Source organism: Phyllobates terribilis, unplaced genomic scaffold, assembly GCF_046119375.1.
Source record: "Phyllobates terribilis strain yellow unplaced genomic scaffold, ASM4611937v1 Scaffold_49__1_contigs__length_9717188, whole genome shotgun sequence".
Taxonomy (NCBI): Eukaryota; Metazoa; Chordata; class Amphibia; order Anura; family Dendrobatidae; genus Phyllobates; species Phyllobates terribilis.
The window spans coordinates 1613905-1629377 of record NW_027362809.1 but is presented as its reverse complement, the minus strand read 5'-3'; the positions used below and the strand labels follow the sequence as shown (position 1 = coordinate 1629377).

The 15473-nt window shown below is 45.9% G+C and overlaps 1 protein-coding gene across 1 annotated transcript in view; it reads right to left on the bottom strand.

The window, feature by feature from the left end:
- LOC141191618 (uncharacterized) overlaps positions 1-15473 on the bottom strand; it is a 302307-nt gene that overhangs the window by 160711 nt on the left and 126123 nt on the right. The window lies entirely within an intron of this gene.

The following is a 15473-nucleotide window of genomic DNA, read 5'->3' as shown; positions in this document are numbered from 1 at the left end:
AAAAACAATTGGACAATCAGGAAATAGAAATTGAGGGTATACAAAAAGAGTTGAAAAAAACATTATCTAAGGAGGCATGGGATACTTTAGATAAAGAACTCATGAAGGATCTTGATAAATGGGAGCAAGAAATTAAGCATTACAAAATGAAAAAATTCCATCGAGGCACATTGGACTATAAAAATGGGCGCGTCTATAAATGGTATCAAGGCCAACCCTCTGCTCGAATATCTCGCCCCCAGTCTAGACATAGCTCGATCTCTTCTAGCGACAGTTCTTCTGCGGTTCATTTTTTGGACATGCGCCAAACATCGGAAGACGATCCAGATCCAAAAGAACCAAACGGACGAATGGTAACCCGTTATACAGCCTCCAAGAATTACAAAAAGAATCAGGGACCTCAATGGAGGAAACGTTAAAGCGGGATGAACTCAAGGTAATTAATTTATCTGACAAAGTTCTTAGTACTGGACAAATAGAGGTATTAGAGAAGGGATTGACCTTCTCACCTGTGGCTAATTTTGATTGTTTTACGACCATAAAGGACGTTCAACTTTTTGGCCGTAAACTTATGCTCAAGAGATATTTCTCTGGATCACAAGATGAGTTTTGTCGTGATGCCACCGTGAGGAAAAAGAGGCTATTTTAGCTCTAGATTCCCTTCTAAAGGAGCAGGAAGATATACCTAACTTCCCAACCTTTGTAAAGAAAAAATCAACGACCTTTCCCCCTCTGTCCGCCTGTCCCCCAATTGAGTTATTCACGAGATTGGTTACACAGGATCTGAGAATGCTTCCTAGCTATAGATCCCATGATAACCTTAATTATAAACAAAGGATTGCCTTAAAGGAACTTAGAACAATGAATGACATAGTCATTAAGAGGGCGGACAAAGGGGGAAATGTCATTATTTGGCCGACTGATAAATATGAAAAAGAAGTTTATCGACAACTTTCAGATACATCTTGTTACCGGAAACTTGATTATAACCCAACATTGAAGTTTTGTAAGGAATTGGTTACAATTTTGGAAACTGCGGTGGATCAGAATATTATCCCTAAATCCATACTTGACGGCCTAATTGCCAAAAATCCCATCATACCTAGACTGTACCTTCTCCCGAAGGTTCACAAAGACACCACCGATCCTCCTGGATGACCAATAGTGTCAGGAAGGAATGGATTATGTGAGCCGGTCTGTAGATTTTTGGATTATTATCTTAAACCATTAGTGCAAAATTTGCCATCTTACATTAGGGACTCAACGGATCTGCTGGTCAGACTCCAGGACATTGCACTGGATTCCAATACCATTATGGCCACTGCAGACGTTGAGTCCCTATATACGTCTATTAATCATGATGATGGACTAAAAGCAGTAAAATTTTTTCTTGATTCGACTAATATGGAGTATCAACTGATTGAATTGTTGCTTCAGTTGGTGCGTTATGTTCTTACGCATAACTTTTTCCTTTTTAAGGATCGGATATATTTACAGAAGAGGGGCACGGCTATGGGGGCGTCTTGTGCGCCCTCATATGCGTGCCTCTTCCTAGGATATTGGGAACACTATATCGATTTTCCGGACTATGAAGATGGGGCGGTCCATATGTGGGTCCGCTTCATTGATGATGTTTTTCTGATATGGCAAGGAAGTGAACAAAATTTAAGATGCTTTCTTGAGAAATTGAATGACAATAGGCAGAACATAAGACTGACATACTCTTTGAGCCCTGTGGAAATAGACTTTTTGGATATACATATCAGAAGGAGGAGTGATGGTTATATTTCAACCGACATTCATAGCAAAAAAAACGGTAAATTCCTTATTAAATGCTAAATCCTCCCATCCTCCTCAAGTGATTAAATCAATCCCAACGGGACAATTCCTTCGGGCTCGGAGAGTATGTTCCTCGGATGTCCTGTTCGAAGGTCAGGCTAGCGAATTGAAAAAGCGCTTTAAAGCCCGTAATTATAATTCTGATATTATCCAACAGGGCTACATGAGGGCAAAGGCAACCCCAAGAGAACAGCTGTTGAGGAAAAGTAGAAAGGACAAAGACGATCAGGTGAGACTGATTACACCTTACCATACACATTGGAGAGAAATGGCGGCAATTTTCACCAGATATTGGCCCATTCTCTTATCAGACCCTGTTCTTAAAAACATTATTTCTCCAAAACCTCTAATAACTCCTAGAAGATCTAAGAATCTGACTGATATATTAGTGAGGAGTCACTATATACCACCCTCAGTAGACGGCCCTTTCTCTGGCCATGTAAAACCAAAATGGGGCTGCTATCCTTGCGGCTCGTGCAGTGCCTGTTCACAGATAGATAGGGCATTTACTTTCCATGACTCTCCAAATACTCGTAATTTCAAGATCCTCCAACGGTTAACCTGTCGATCTATTAATATTATTTACTGGGCAATTTGCCCATGTAAATTGATCTATGTTGGATTAACGTCAAGAGAGTTTCGTGTGAGAGTTCTGGAACATCTGAGAGACATTAAAAATGCGGCAAAAATGACAGATCCGGAACAAATAGTAAAGCTTAAAAATATCCCAAAACATTTTCGCGAATCTCATAATTGTAACTGGCGGCTTCTACGTTTTCGAGCAATAGATCAGATCCATTTAGGAGCAAGGGGAGGTGATGCCAGAAATCTACTTTATAAAACAGAGACTAAATGGATTACTATTCTTGACACTATTAAACCAAAAGGTCTAAAAGACTCAGTGAGTTTTGCACCATTTCTGGTATAATTACCTTTTATAATTACCCTTTATAGGACTAGTTATCATGATGTTGTTGCGACTGTGGCTGTCCCAATTTAACTGTGTTTATGCTTTGTTACATTGCTATTCCTGGTCTATTTGTGTTTCTCATTTAGATTTAATATGGTGGAGCTGTATTATTTATGCTGCTATATGGCATGTTATCATATGGGGTAGTGATTTATATTTATTAAATAAACTTTGTATGACATGGATTAAGCAATGGTATTGGTATACTGATATGGTTATGTCACTTTTTACATACAGTCTGATTCTTATATAATTGGTGTTAACTTGAATATTTATTATTATTATCTCCTTTTACTCTTTAAGATTGTGATTCGGACTGAACAGTATCTCGCCATTCAAGAAACTTAGTTCATCTACCTCAATATGAAACATCTTTGTAATCGTCTGTTTATGCACTGCCTAATAATGTTGATTTATGTCTATGGGAAAAGGGCAACATTGCCCATACTTAAAATGGGGCTCGCACACACCCTGTGAGGTGCGCGTGCGCACCGCATCATTGGGGCCTCGCCGGGCGAGAGCGATGCGCAATGAGCGGTGCGCGCGCCCAATCACGCAGGGTAACCAGATGTGTTGTGCCCACATTTGTTCATAAATGACCAGGTCTGGCACTGCCTCCGTTCCCCCCGACAAAGCAGCACGCGAAACGCGCGTTGGGGTACGAGGCAGTGTGGTCTTCTCACTTACTTGGTAATCAATGTCTACCATATTTACTTGTGGCCACTATGGTCTATTATACCACTGATAATCATACTATGTTTATGGCTAGGTACCCATTGGGGTTGTATCTGTGCGCCAAGTATATGTTTTCGTTATCTGATATATATTACATTCAGTATAATGTGTGTTACTCATTTGACACTTTGTAATATAGGTACCTTGAAAACCAGATAGGGTGAAGTTTAGGACCGCATACAGGTCTAGTAACCCCATAAGTATTTATATTATACCTGTGTGTAATTATTATACTTTGGTGCCGGAACTTTCTATGTAATCTACTTGCTGTACTATGAGTACCTTGTGACCACACTGCCTCATTTTTAATGGGGTTTCCCTTTTGGTTTTAGGGGCCTAACTGTCAATTTTATGGGGTGTCTAATAGTTTTTTGTGACAATAAAGATTTTTTTGATTTAATATATTTATTGAGTATTTGATCTCTTTATTTATTTACTAATTTAAATATGAGGAATGAGAATTAATATATTGCATTTTGGGTATCCTCAATTTTTCAATTGTATATATGCATATATCTGAGAGGAATCTTAGTATCCTTTTTTGCTTACAAATGCACCATGTATCACAGGTGCTCAAGTGAAATGCTCGAGTCCCCTCCGCATGTTTCACGGTTATTAGACACCCCCAAAAAAACATGCGGGGATCGCTCGAGCATGACAGGCAATCCCCGCGAGGTTATTTTGTCCGCGAAGCATATGGGGCGAGACTCAAGCACCCGCGATACTCAATGCATACCCGAGTACCCGATGCAAACTCAAGTAGCGAGCACTTGTGTTCAACACTAGTGTTGAGCCACCCCCATAGTGTTCGAGTTCGGTTCGGTTCGTCGAACACCCGTGTGTTCGCCGAACTGTTCGTCGAACACCTTCGAACACTGTTAAAACCAATGGCAGGCAAACAAAAACACATAGAAACACATAGAAAACACCTTCAAAGGTGTCCAAAAGCTGACAAACTGCTCAGAAGACATAACTAACACATGGAAAAGTGACAAGTACATATAGTCATGCGAAAATAAAAGAGGTGGAGGAGTAAAAGGAGGGGGAGACACAGATATAGGCATGTCATGCCCTTCTAAAATCCAAAAAGTGAGAAGCCGACACGGCCAGTCCGCTCCTGCCCGTGCCACCTCCGTGTCGCCGGGTTTGTGCCAGAGCCGCGGTGAACCCTGATGGCCAGCCCCCCTCTCCCAATACTGGTGCCTGTCCGCTGGTGGGTCGAGCGAGCCCCCCTGTGGTGGAGGCAGCTCTAAGCTTTTTAATTTAAATTGTCTCTCTAATTTGAATGAATACACTTTAAATCCATTTACAAGGATCTATTGGAGGGCAAGTCTCATGCCAACAGCCGCGTAATTCCAGCTCCAGTAGCGTCCACTAAAGCTGCTGCAGTTAAAAAGCTTTTATAAGGATCGAGCTCGGCTGTCCACCGCAAGGCATCCTACTGCCAGTCCCAGCCCCTATGCCTTGGGGTGCCTCCTGATGCTCTTCACTGAGTATCCCATGGTCCCGAAGCATTTCCTTTGAAAAAATTAAGTGTCTAAACTACAGGTGGTGTAGCTTGCTTAACAGCCGGGATAATCCGCTGACTAGCAGACACTGCTACTAGGCACAAAGTATTTCCTGGGCTAGATGCAGTTAAAAATTTGTAATTAGATACTCTCGTTGGATGCTGAGAAAGCATTCCATAGAGTCTCCTGGCACGCCATATATGATTCTCTTAAAAAGCTTGGGGTAGGGGTCTAGGGGACCCTTTTATAGCCAAAATCACGGCCCTGTATCACAATAAGTCACCTAGGCTGAAGATAAATGGAACTGTAGCACCCTGAGGGCTCGGTTGCTACAGAGGTATTGCACCTCACCCAGAGGTGTGATATCTCACTCTCAGGTAAGGATGGAGTGTGGATCAGGACCCGACACCTGCATGCATTACACCACATTGCCGTGGGGCAGGGCGACCAATATGCCTCTGAGATGGACACGACAGTCCCTGTCCCTGGCTGGAGTGGGGGGAGGGAACACTGAGGAAGGGGAACCCTGTAGTGCAGGAGCAGGGAGGAAGCAGTTCCTGGGTGCATTGAGAAGGGAGTATAAAAGGTGGGCACCATCTTAGTTCAGTGCAGAGAAGTCTGAGCAGAAGTGGCAGGGAGCAGGGGCTCTGCATGAGCTCTGCTCCGGAGGCGGGCCTAGTAACAGAGGCCCAGGCCTGGAAGAGGGAGAAGGAAGGAAGAGGAGCGGAGAAGGCTCCAGGAACGAGGAATGAAGGGATCCCAGGGGTGCGGACGGGCGAGTCGCCACCGCACGCCCGAATCCACCTGCGTGGAGGGGTCAGGCCAAAGGGGGAGACCGGTCCCCGAAACTAGTGGAGGCAGGAAACGACCCTCAGCTAGAAACTGGAGGCTGTGACATTTTATGTGGCGCAGCCCCTCGCTACACCCGCTAGGAAGGCACCACATAGGGTCAGGGAAACTGGCGCCAAGTTTACCAAGAGGAGGCCCGAGGCAGCCGGACAGAAGGGTTGGTAAGAAAGGCCAGACAAAGGACACACAAAGGGGGTCCTGTGAAGCGCTCCAAAGTTATCTGGGAGTTGTCTGAGCCCCTCACCTGGTGAGCACAGTACGACGTGGGCAGCCGTTACCTGCAGACGTGGTCTGGATAATAAGAACTGTGAGTAAAGGCCCTGGACTGCATCACTGACTCCGTGTCGTTACTGCTGCTGCCCTGCACCATCACCCCCATCCTCCGCATACACTGCCCTGAGGCTATACTCCTCCCGTGGGGAGTTATGCTACGCTCTGCTGCACCCACAACACCAGCCTCAGCGGTCTGCCCTGCAGCGGCGGTTCACTCTGACCGCAATCCACGGGTGGCGTAGTCGGACATTTAAACATCAAAACCACATAAATAGTTCCGCCACTAGTTTGACCACCCTGAGCCACGGAACCGGGTCGCCGCCACGAAGACTACAACCACCAGCATCCACCAAAAAGGGTCCGGCTCCGGGTGTCCCAAGGCCCAGGGGGTGCATCAGAACATTTTCATCACCTTTCACAATCACCAATGGGACAAGGCAGGGATGTCCTCTGTCCCCTCTCTTATACATCCTAGTGACGGAGCACCTGCTCTCATCAATTCGCCATAACCCCAATATTAGGTGGATTGAGGTGGGAGGCACCGAGTACAAGTGCTCTCTATTTGCTGATGATGTCCTAGTATATATCACTCAATCACATATATCCATCCATGCTGTTATGGCTGAAATAGATCACTTTGTTACATGGTCAAATTTTAAAATCAATGCAGCGAAGTCTGAGGCCCTCGATGTCTCCCTCCCCAAATCCATATAGGATTCCATCCAGTCCAACTTTCCCTTTGCCTGGCCCTCACAGGGTATCAAATACTTAGGAATTCCTATTCATAGAGACCTCTCCCATCTATGTTATCTTAATTTTGGGCCCTTTATTGAACAACTCCATACAGACCACGGTTGGCAAGTTAGAACTGTAAGATTCACTACGTGAACCACTGGTGTTTTGTGGAAAAGCACATGTACACTGCGTTCCAAATTATTATGCAAAAAGTGTTTAGGAGTGATAAGGGAAGAATTTGTTTGTTTGTCACTTAAACTCATTGATGGTGATGTGTGTCAGGGCTCTTTATATCACTGTAAGCAATTGCAGACACCTGTGCTAATTAGTTTGGCAGGTGTGTCCAATGAAAGGCAAGACTACTTAAGAAGGCTGTCTCACATTATTAAGCAGCCTACATTTTCTGCCAAAATGGGAAAGAAAAAGGATGTGTCGGCTGCTGAGAAGCAACAAATTGTGGAGTGTTTAGGTCAAGGCATGACTACAATCAACATTGTGCGATGATCAGGATGAAGTGTCTTGGCAATCAAGAAGTATGTAGCTGATTCACAGTACACACGTGTGCGTGCTGATAAGGGCAAATTGAGGACTCTTTCCTACAGGCAATTACGTCAGGTTGAAAGAGCAGCGGCAAAAAAGCCTTGTCATAGCAGCAGACAAGTTTTTGAAGCTGCTTGTGCCTCCAACGTCCCCCGAACAACAAGATGCAGGGTCCTTCAGAGGTTTGCAGCTGTGCATACGCCATCCTGTCGACCTCCTCTATCCACTTCACACAAGCAGAAACGGCTCCAGTGGGCCAAACATTACATGAAGACTGATTTCAAAACTGTTTTGTTCACGGATAAGTGCCGTGCAGCGCTCGATGGTCCAGATGGATGGAGTGGAGGATGGTTGGTTGATGGACACCCCACGCAAACACGGCTACAGCGCCAACAAGGAGGAGGTGGAGTAATGTTTTGGGCTGGAATCATGGGGAGAGAGATTGTCGGCCCCTTTAGGATCCCTGAAGGCGCTAAAGATGAACTCCATAATGTATGTGGATTTTCTCAAACAGCACTTCCTGCCATGGTTCAAGAAGAAGAACCGTGTATTTCACAGCAAGATCATTTTTCTGCATGATAATGCACCATCTCATGCTGCACATAAAACATCTGCATCTCTGGCTGATATGGGCATAAAAGGGGATAAACTTATGGTGTGACCCCCATGCTCCCCTGACCTGTACCCCATTCAGAACCTTTGGAGCATCATTAAAAGGAGTGTCTATGATGGCGGGAGGCAGTTCACATCTAAGCAACAGCTCTGGGAGGGTATTCTGTCCTCATGCAAAACAATTGAAGCAGAAACCATCCAAAACCTGACAAATTCAATGGACGAGAGAGTTCAGAAGCTCCTTTCGAACAAGGGGTCCTATGTGAAAATGTAACATCACCTAGAATAAAGTTTTGAGTTGAAAACTGTTTGATTTCAGTTTCTAACAACCTGCTAATGCTTATAATTTCAAAAATGACCATTTTTTTGGTCTTTATTAAAATGAAAAGGTTGATCGAAAAGTTTGGGGGATCTAAGAGTGTGGCAACCCAGTAGTCATGATTACTTCGAATTCTGACAATATGAGGGTCATGCTGCAGGTAGTGCAGCAAGAAGGCACTTATGTGTCTTGCGCATCTCGGAGCCCCAAAATTATTTTCCGGGCTAGATGCACTAAAAATTATTATTAATTTTAAATCTGGTGAAGCTTTAGTATAGATGGCCTAATAGGATCAGTGCTGCACACTGCTACAAAGCCCAAATTATTTTCCAGCCAAGATACAGATAAACATGATTAGTAATTTGAAAGCTTAAAACGGTTGGTAGGGTGATTTTAACCAATCATCAAGCTTTTACTCTCCCCAGGATGACACAGGGGTAGAAAAGTCGTTTCGGATCTGACGCGCCCCTGGGCCTGTGTCGCGCTGCGTTGCGCACGTGGGAGCCTACCCGGAGCCGGATCAGTGGAGGGTTGTAGTCTCGTGGCGGTGACCCGGTCCGTGCCCAGGGAGTCAAACTAGACGGCTGTCTATTAGTAGTAAATAGTTGATGACTACGCCACCCGTTGAGTGCAGCCAGGGAGCTGCCGCTGCAGGGCAGACCGCCGAGGCCGGTGGTAGGATTGTGCAGCGTGATAGTATAACCCCCAACGGGAGGGGTATGGCCTCAGGGCAGCCGACGTGGATGATGGGGGTAGCAGGAACCACTCAGAGACGGTACGGTGTAGTTCAGGGTCTTTACTGGTAACAACGATAGACCCTCCCGGAGTACTTGCTAGCAAACGGGGCCTGGTCAGTCTTTGAGCAGATGGGATCTCCCCTGGCCAGGCGTAGTTGTAGGCCTCCCAAACTGACTGTACTCTTCTGGCTACCTTGCTAGAAGCTGATGTAAGTAGCCCACGTCCCTGAGTGTACCGTGTGGTGCTCACCCGTATGGCCGGTGACTCGGGGCCTTCTAATGGCTTCCGCTTCACGATGGCGGTGCTGGTCCCACGCGTGTGACCGTGCCTTCGGGCTTCTGGGCCAGAGGACCTGAAATCCCCTGCCTGACGGATTCTGCTGCTGGGTAGGAGTTAGTCCCCACAGCCTCGGACTCCGGGTCCGGTAAAGAATCTTCTTAGTCAGGGCGAACTCTACAGCTGCCAGCCCCTGACTCCTTGTAACTCTGCTGTTTCCTATGCTGCTTCTTGTCTCCACTCTCCTTGTCTGACTCACCCTGCCTCAGCCCCGGGTTTATACAGGGGAAGTTCTTCCCCTCCCAAGACTGGGCAGGAGGTGTGGCATGCACAGGATCCCTGACCAAAGGACCTCCCACCTGCTCTCAGACATAACATTACATTACTGTGGAAAACCAGACCCCTGGGGTGCCACACATCCATGATTTGTTCATCTTTATGAACGTGAGTCTGTCTACATTATCAGTGGGGAGCCGCGTGCGCTTATCTGTCAGCACACCACCAGCAGCGCTGAACACACGTTCAGACAGAACGCTGGCTGCGGGGCATGACAAGATCTCCAAGGCGTAAGTGGCTAGCTCCGGCCATTTATCCAGATTGGAAGCCCAAAAAGAGCAAGGGTCCAGTGACACAGTCGTGGCTTCAATGTTTACTTGGAGATACTCCTGTACCATCGTCTCTAGGCGTTGACTATGTGTCAGACTTCTTGTCTCCTGTGGCCTTGCAAAGGATGGGCTAAAAAAGTGGTGAAATGATTCCGCAAAATTGATGTTACCAGCAGATACTGTGGTTCTGTTACGGTTTGAGTGCTGAACACTTGACGGTCCCACGGTTGGCAAGTTGGAACTGTGAGATTCACTACGTGCACCACTGGTATTTTGTGGAAAAGCACATGTAAGATTCTGCAACAGTCTCTGCTGATACTCCTGCATGCGTGCATCCCTTTCTATGGCAGGAATAATTTCTGCAAATTTACTTTTGTACCGGGGATCTCACAGTGTGGCAACCCAGTAGTCAGGATTATTTCTAATTCTCACAATTCGAGGGTCATGTTGCAGGTAGTGCAGCAAGAAGGCACTCATGTGTGTTGCGCATCCAGGAGCACCAAGTCCCTGTTGTGTTGATGGCGAGGTAACAATCATGCTTCCTTCCTCTGTCCTCTCCCCCCGACCTCGCACAACAGAAATGTGATCAAGGTCTCCCTCATCTGATGAGTCTTCCATCAGTTCGTCCTCCACTTCTTCCTGGGCTCCTGCACCTTCCTCACTAGTTTGGCTGCTACCATGCGCCCTGGTAAAACCATCTCCCCCACCCTCACATGCCTGCCGCCTTGGTGCTGCCGACCGTCTGGACCTTGCAGATATTAGCCCTTCCGCATACAACTCCTCCTCCTCTACTTCCTCCACCTCCTCTTGTGCCACCACCTGACTCCGAATTCTGTTTAACATGTGCTCCAGCATGTAAATCACCGGAATAGTCATGCTGATAATGGCATCGTCAGCACTAAACATCTTCGTCGCCATTTCAAAACTGTGCAGAAGGGTGCATAGGTCCCTGATCTGAGACCACTCCTCCAGCGTGATTTGCCCCACCTCTGAATCTCGTTGGCCCAGGCTATACGTCAGAACGTATTGCACCAGGGCTTGTCGGTGCTGCCACAGTCGCTGCAACATGTGCAGAGTTGAATTCCACCGGGTAGGCACATCGCATTTTAGCCGGTGAAGTGGCAGGCCCAACGACTTCTGTAGAGATGTAAGTCGCTGAGCTGCGGGATGCAAACGGCGGAAGTGAGCACACAGCGACCGTGCCCTCTGCAGAAGGCCATCTAGTCTGGGATAGTGGGCTAAAAATTGCTGGACAACCAGGTTCAACACGTGAGCCATACAAGGCACGTGTGTGACATTGCCCCGGCGAAGGGCCGCACCCAGGTTTGCAGCATTGTCGCACACGGCCTTCCCTGGTTTCAGGTCCAGTGGAGACAACCATTCATGAAATTGGTTCTCCAGAGCTGACCACAACTCCTCAGCTGTGTGACTCACATTTCCCAGACATTTCAATGTAAAAACCGCCTGATGACGTTGAGCCCTACTGCCAGCATAGTAAGGAGGTGTGCAGGATCCCTTCTGCGCAGTTAGAAAGATTGTGGCATGACCAGACAGGCTTTGGGTGGAGGTGGAAGACCGAGAGGAGGTTGAGGAGGCAGAAGCAGTGGAGGAACTTTGACATAAAGAGGATTGACGCACAACTCGTGGGGACGGCAAGACTTGGACAGCAGCCCCTTGTCCTGCTGTCACCATAGTTACCCAGTGCCCAGTCAGCGACATGTAACGCCCCTGTCCATGCCTACTCGTCCAAGTGTCTGTGGTGAAATGCACCCTGTCACACACAGAGTTTCTCAAAGAAGCAGTGATGTTGTGTGCGACATGCTGGTGGAGCGCAGGCACACCTTTCTTTGAGAAGTAGTGCCGACTGGGCATCTGGTACTGGGGCACTGCGACGGACATAAGGTCTCGAAAATCCTCTATGTCCACCAGGCGGAAAGGCAGCATTTCTGTAGCCAAGAGCTTGCAGATGGTGAAATTCAACCTCTTAGCTTTCTCATGGCTAGGAGGAAATGGTCTTTTACTTGTCCACATCTGAGGGACCGAGGGCTGGCTATTGTGCTTAGACGGGGTTGATAAGGGTGTCCCCGGCAAACTGCCGGTCTGTGAGGAAGATGCAGGCGGACATGTTAGGTTGCCTTGATCCAAAGGTGGTGCTATCGATGTCGGACAGCGCTCAACACCAGCTGGTGTTACCACCTCCAAAGAAAATGATGACCTGCCAATCACGCTGGCTGTTGCGGGTAAAGAGGTGGCAGGTCTGCGCCCCAAAACAGGTGTGACTGCTGTCCCCCCAGTCACAGAGGATGAAGAGGCCGCGGATGCACAAGATATGGCAGACGGTGGTTGGCCCGGCCGGCTAGACCGCATTGTAGCACACTGAGCTTCCCACTGCAACTTATGCTTCATGTCCATGTGCCGGTTCATGCATGAAGTACTCAAATTATGTATTTTTTGGCCTCTACTTAGCTTTTGCTGACAAATGTTACAGATAACACGAGTTGGGTCATCTTTATCGATCTGAAAAAATGCCCAGACTATGCAAGGCTTAGCACCCATGCGACCTGAAGTGCCACCACGACTTGTGGTGAGAGGCAGAGTTGTGTTTGAGGATGCAGTTGTTGACGTGCTTCCAGTACTACGTCTCTGTCCAGGAAGGCGCAACCTGACCTCGTCGTCACTAGCATCTTCCTCCACCTCCTCTGCTGACCTCATCTCTTGGCTGACTGTGGGTTGACAGTAAGTGGGATCTCCAACCTCATCATCATCACCCTGTGCGTTATCACACCCGTCGTCCTCAGAGCCAACCTGTTCCTGCCCTGACAAAAAACTAAAGTTGTCGCTCCAATCAGGTATTTGAGTCTTATCATCGTCTACATTATGGTCAGAACCTTCTGCGTCTGGTCCTGGATCCGACTCATAAAGATTCTGGGCATCAGTGCAGATCATTTCCTCGTCTGGATTCACAGAAGCGCTGGAGTCGACCTCTGATTCCCAGGCTATAGTATGAGTAAACAGCTCTGCAGACTCAACCATCTGTTCTACCTCATACTCAGACGGGCAGCTGGAGATTTGGGAGCTGTGAGGAAGCAAGTGCGATTGGGGTGACACCTTTGAGGACTGGAGTATTTGTGATGTTGAAGTTGATGTGGAGGAGAGCCCACTTAAAGGAGCACTTGATATCCGTTGAAGCACCTGCTGTTTTTGTGTCTCATCTGGAATTTGTAGCGATTGGCGTGGCCGTAAGAAAGGGATCTTATCACATTGTCCGCTAAAAGAAGTAGACATTTTAGTTTGGCTGGAAGATGGTCTTTCTTCTGCAGATGTTACTGTTGCTTTAACACCTACCCCACGGACACAACCTTTTTTCCCCTTCCCAACACGCCTATTCCCCTTTCCACCACCAGCAGGCCTTTTTCCACTCATTTTGGTGATTAACTAATTCACAACTCTGGAGTTGTTTGCACAAAAAAGCAATGGATGGGAACCGAGCAGAGCTGAGTGGCCAAACTGTGGTATTAGGCCAAAACTATTGGCTGGGTTAGATGCAGAAAAAAATTATATTCAATTTGCAACCTGATGGAGGTCTGTATAGATGGATTAATAGAACAAGTCCCACACACAGCTAGAAGCCCAATATTTTTTCAGAGGTAGATGCAGAAAAAAATATATTCAGTTTGCAACCTGATGGAGGTCTGTATAGATGGATTAATAGAACAAGTCCCACACACAGCTAGAAGCCCAATATTTTTTCAGAGGTAGATGCAGAAAAAAATATATTCAGTTTGCAACCTGATGGAGGTCTGTATAGATGGATTAATAGAACAAGTCCCACACACAGCTAGAAGCCCAATATTTTTTCAGAGCTAGATGCAGAAAAAAATATATTCAGTTTGCAACCTGATGGAGGTCTGTATAGATGGATTAATAGAACAAGTCCCACACACAGCTAGAAGCCCAATATTTTTTCAGAGGTAGATGCAGAAAAAAATATATTCAGTTTGCAACCTGATGGAGGTCAGTATAGATGGACTAATACAACAAGTCCCACACACAGCTAGAAGCCCAATATTTTTTCAGAGGTAGACGCAGAAAAAAATATATTCAGTTTGCAACCTGATGGAGGTCAGTATAGATGGACTAATACAACAAGTCCCACACACAGCTAGAAGCCCAATATTTTTTCAGAGGAAGATGCAGAAAAAAATATATTCAGTTTGCAACCTGATGGAGGTCTGTATAGATGGATTAATAGAACAAGTCCCACACACAGCTAGAAGCCCAATATTTTTTCAGAGGTAGATGCAGAAAAAAATATATTCAGTTTGCAACCTGATGGAGGTCTGTATAGATGGATTAATAGAACAAGTCCCACACACAGCTAGAAGCCCAATATTTTTTCAGAGGTAGATGCAGAAAAAAATATATTCAGTTTGCAACCTGATGGAGGTCTGTATAGATGGATTAATAGAACAAGTCCCACACACAGCTAGAACCCCAATATTTTTTCAGAGGTAGATGCAAAAAAAATATATTCAGTTTGCAACCTGATGGAGGTCAGTATAGATGGACTAATACAACAAGTCCCACACACAGCTAGAAGCCCAATATTTTTTCAGAGGTAGATGCAGAAAAAAATATATTCAGTTTGCAACCAGATGGAGGTCAGTATAGATGGACTAATACAACAAGTCCCACACACAGCTAGAAGCCCAATATTTTTTCAGAGGTAGATGCAGAAAAAAATATATTCAGTTTGCAACCTGATGGAGGTCAGTATAGATGGACTAATACAACAAGTCCCACACACAGCTAGAAGCCCAATATTTTTTCAGAGGTAGATGCAGAAAAAAATATATTCAGTTTGCAACCTGATGGAGGTCAGTATAGATGGACTAATACAACAAGTCCCACACACAGCTAGAAGCCCAATATTTTTTCAGAGGTAGATGCAGAAAAAAATATATTCAGTTTGCAACCTGATGGAGGTCAGTATAGATGGACTAATACAACAAGTCCCAAACACAGCTAGAAGCCCAATATTTTTTCAGAGGTAGATGCAGAAAAAAATATATTCAGTTTGCAACCTGATGGAGGTCTGTATAGATGGATTAATAGAACAAGTCCCACACACAGCTAGAAGCCCAATATTTTTTCAGAGGTAGATGCAGAAAAAAATATATTCAGTTTGCAACCTGATGGAGGTCTGTATAGATGGATTAATAGAACAAGTCCCACACACAGCTAGAAGCCCAATATTTTTTCAGAGGTAGATGCAGAAAAAAATATATTCAGTTTGCAACCTGATGGAGGTCTGTATAGATGGATTAATAGAACAAGTCCCACACACAGCTAGAAGCCCAATATTTTTTCAGAGGTAGATGCAGAAAAAAATATATTCAGTTTGCAACCTGATGGAGGTCAGTATAGATGGACTAATACAACAAGTCCCACACACAGCTAGAAGCCCAATATTT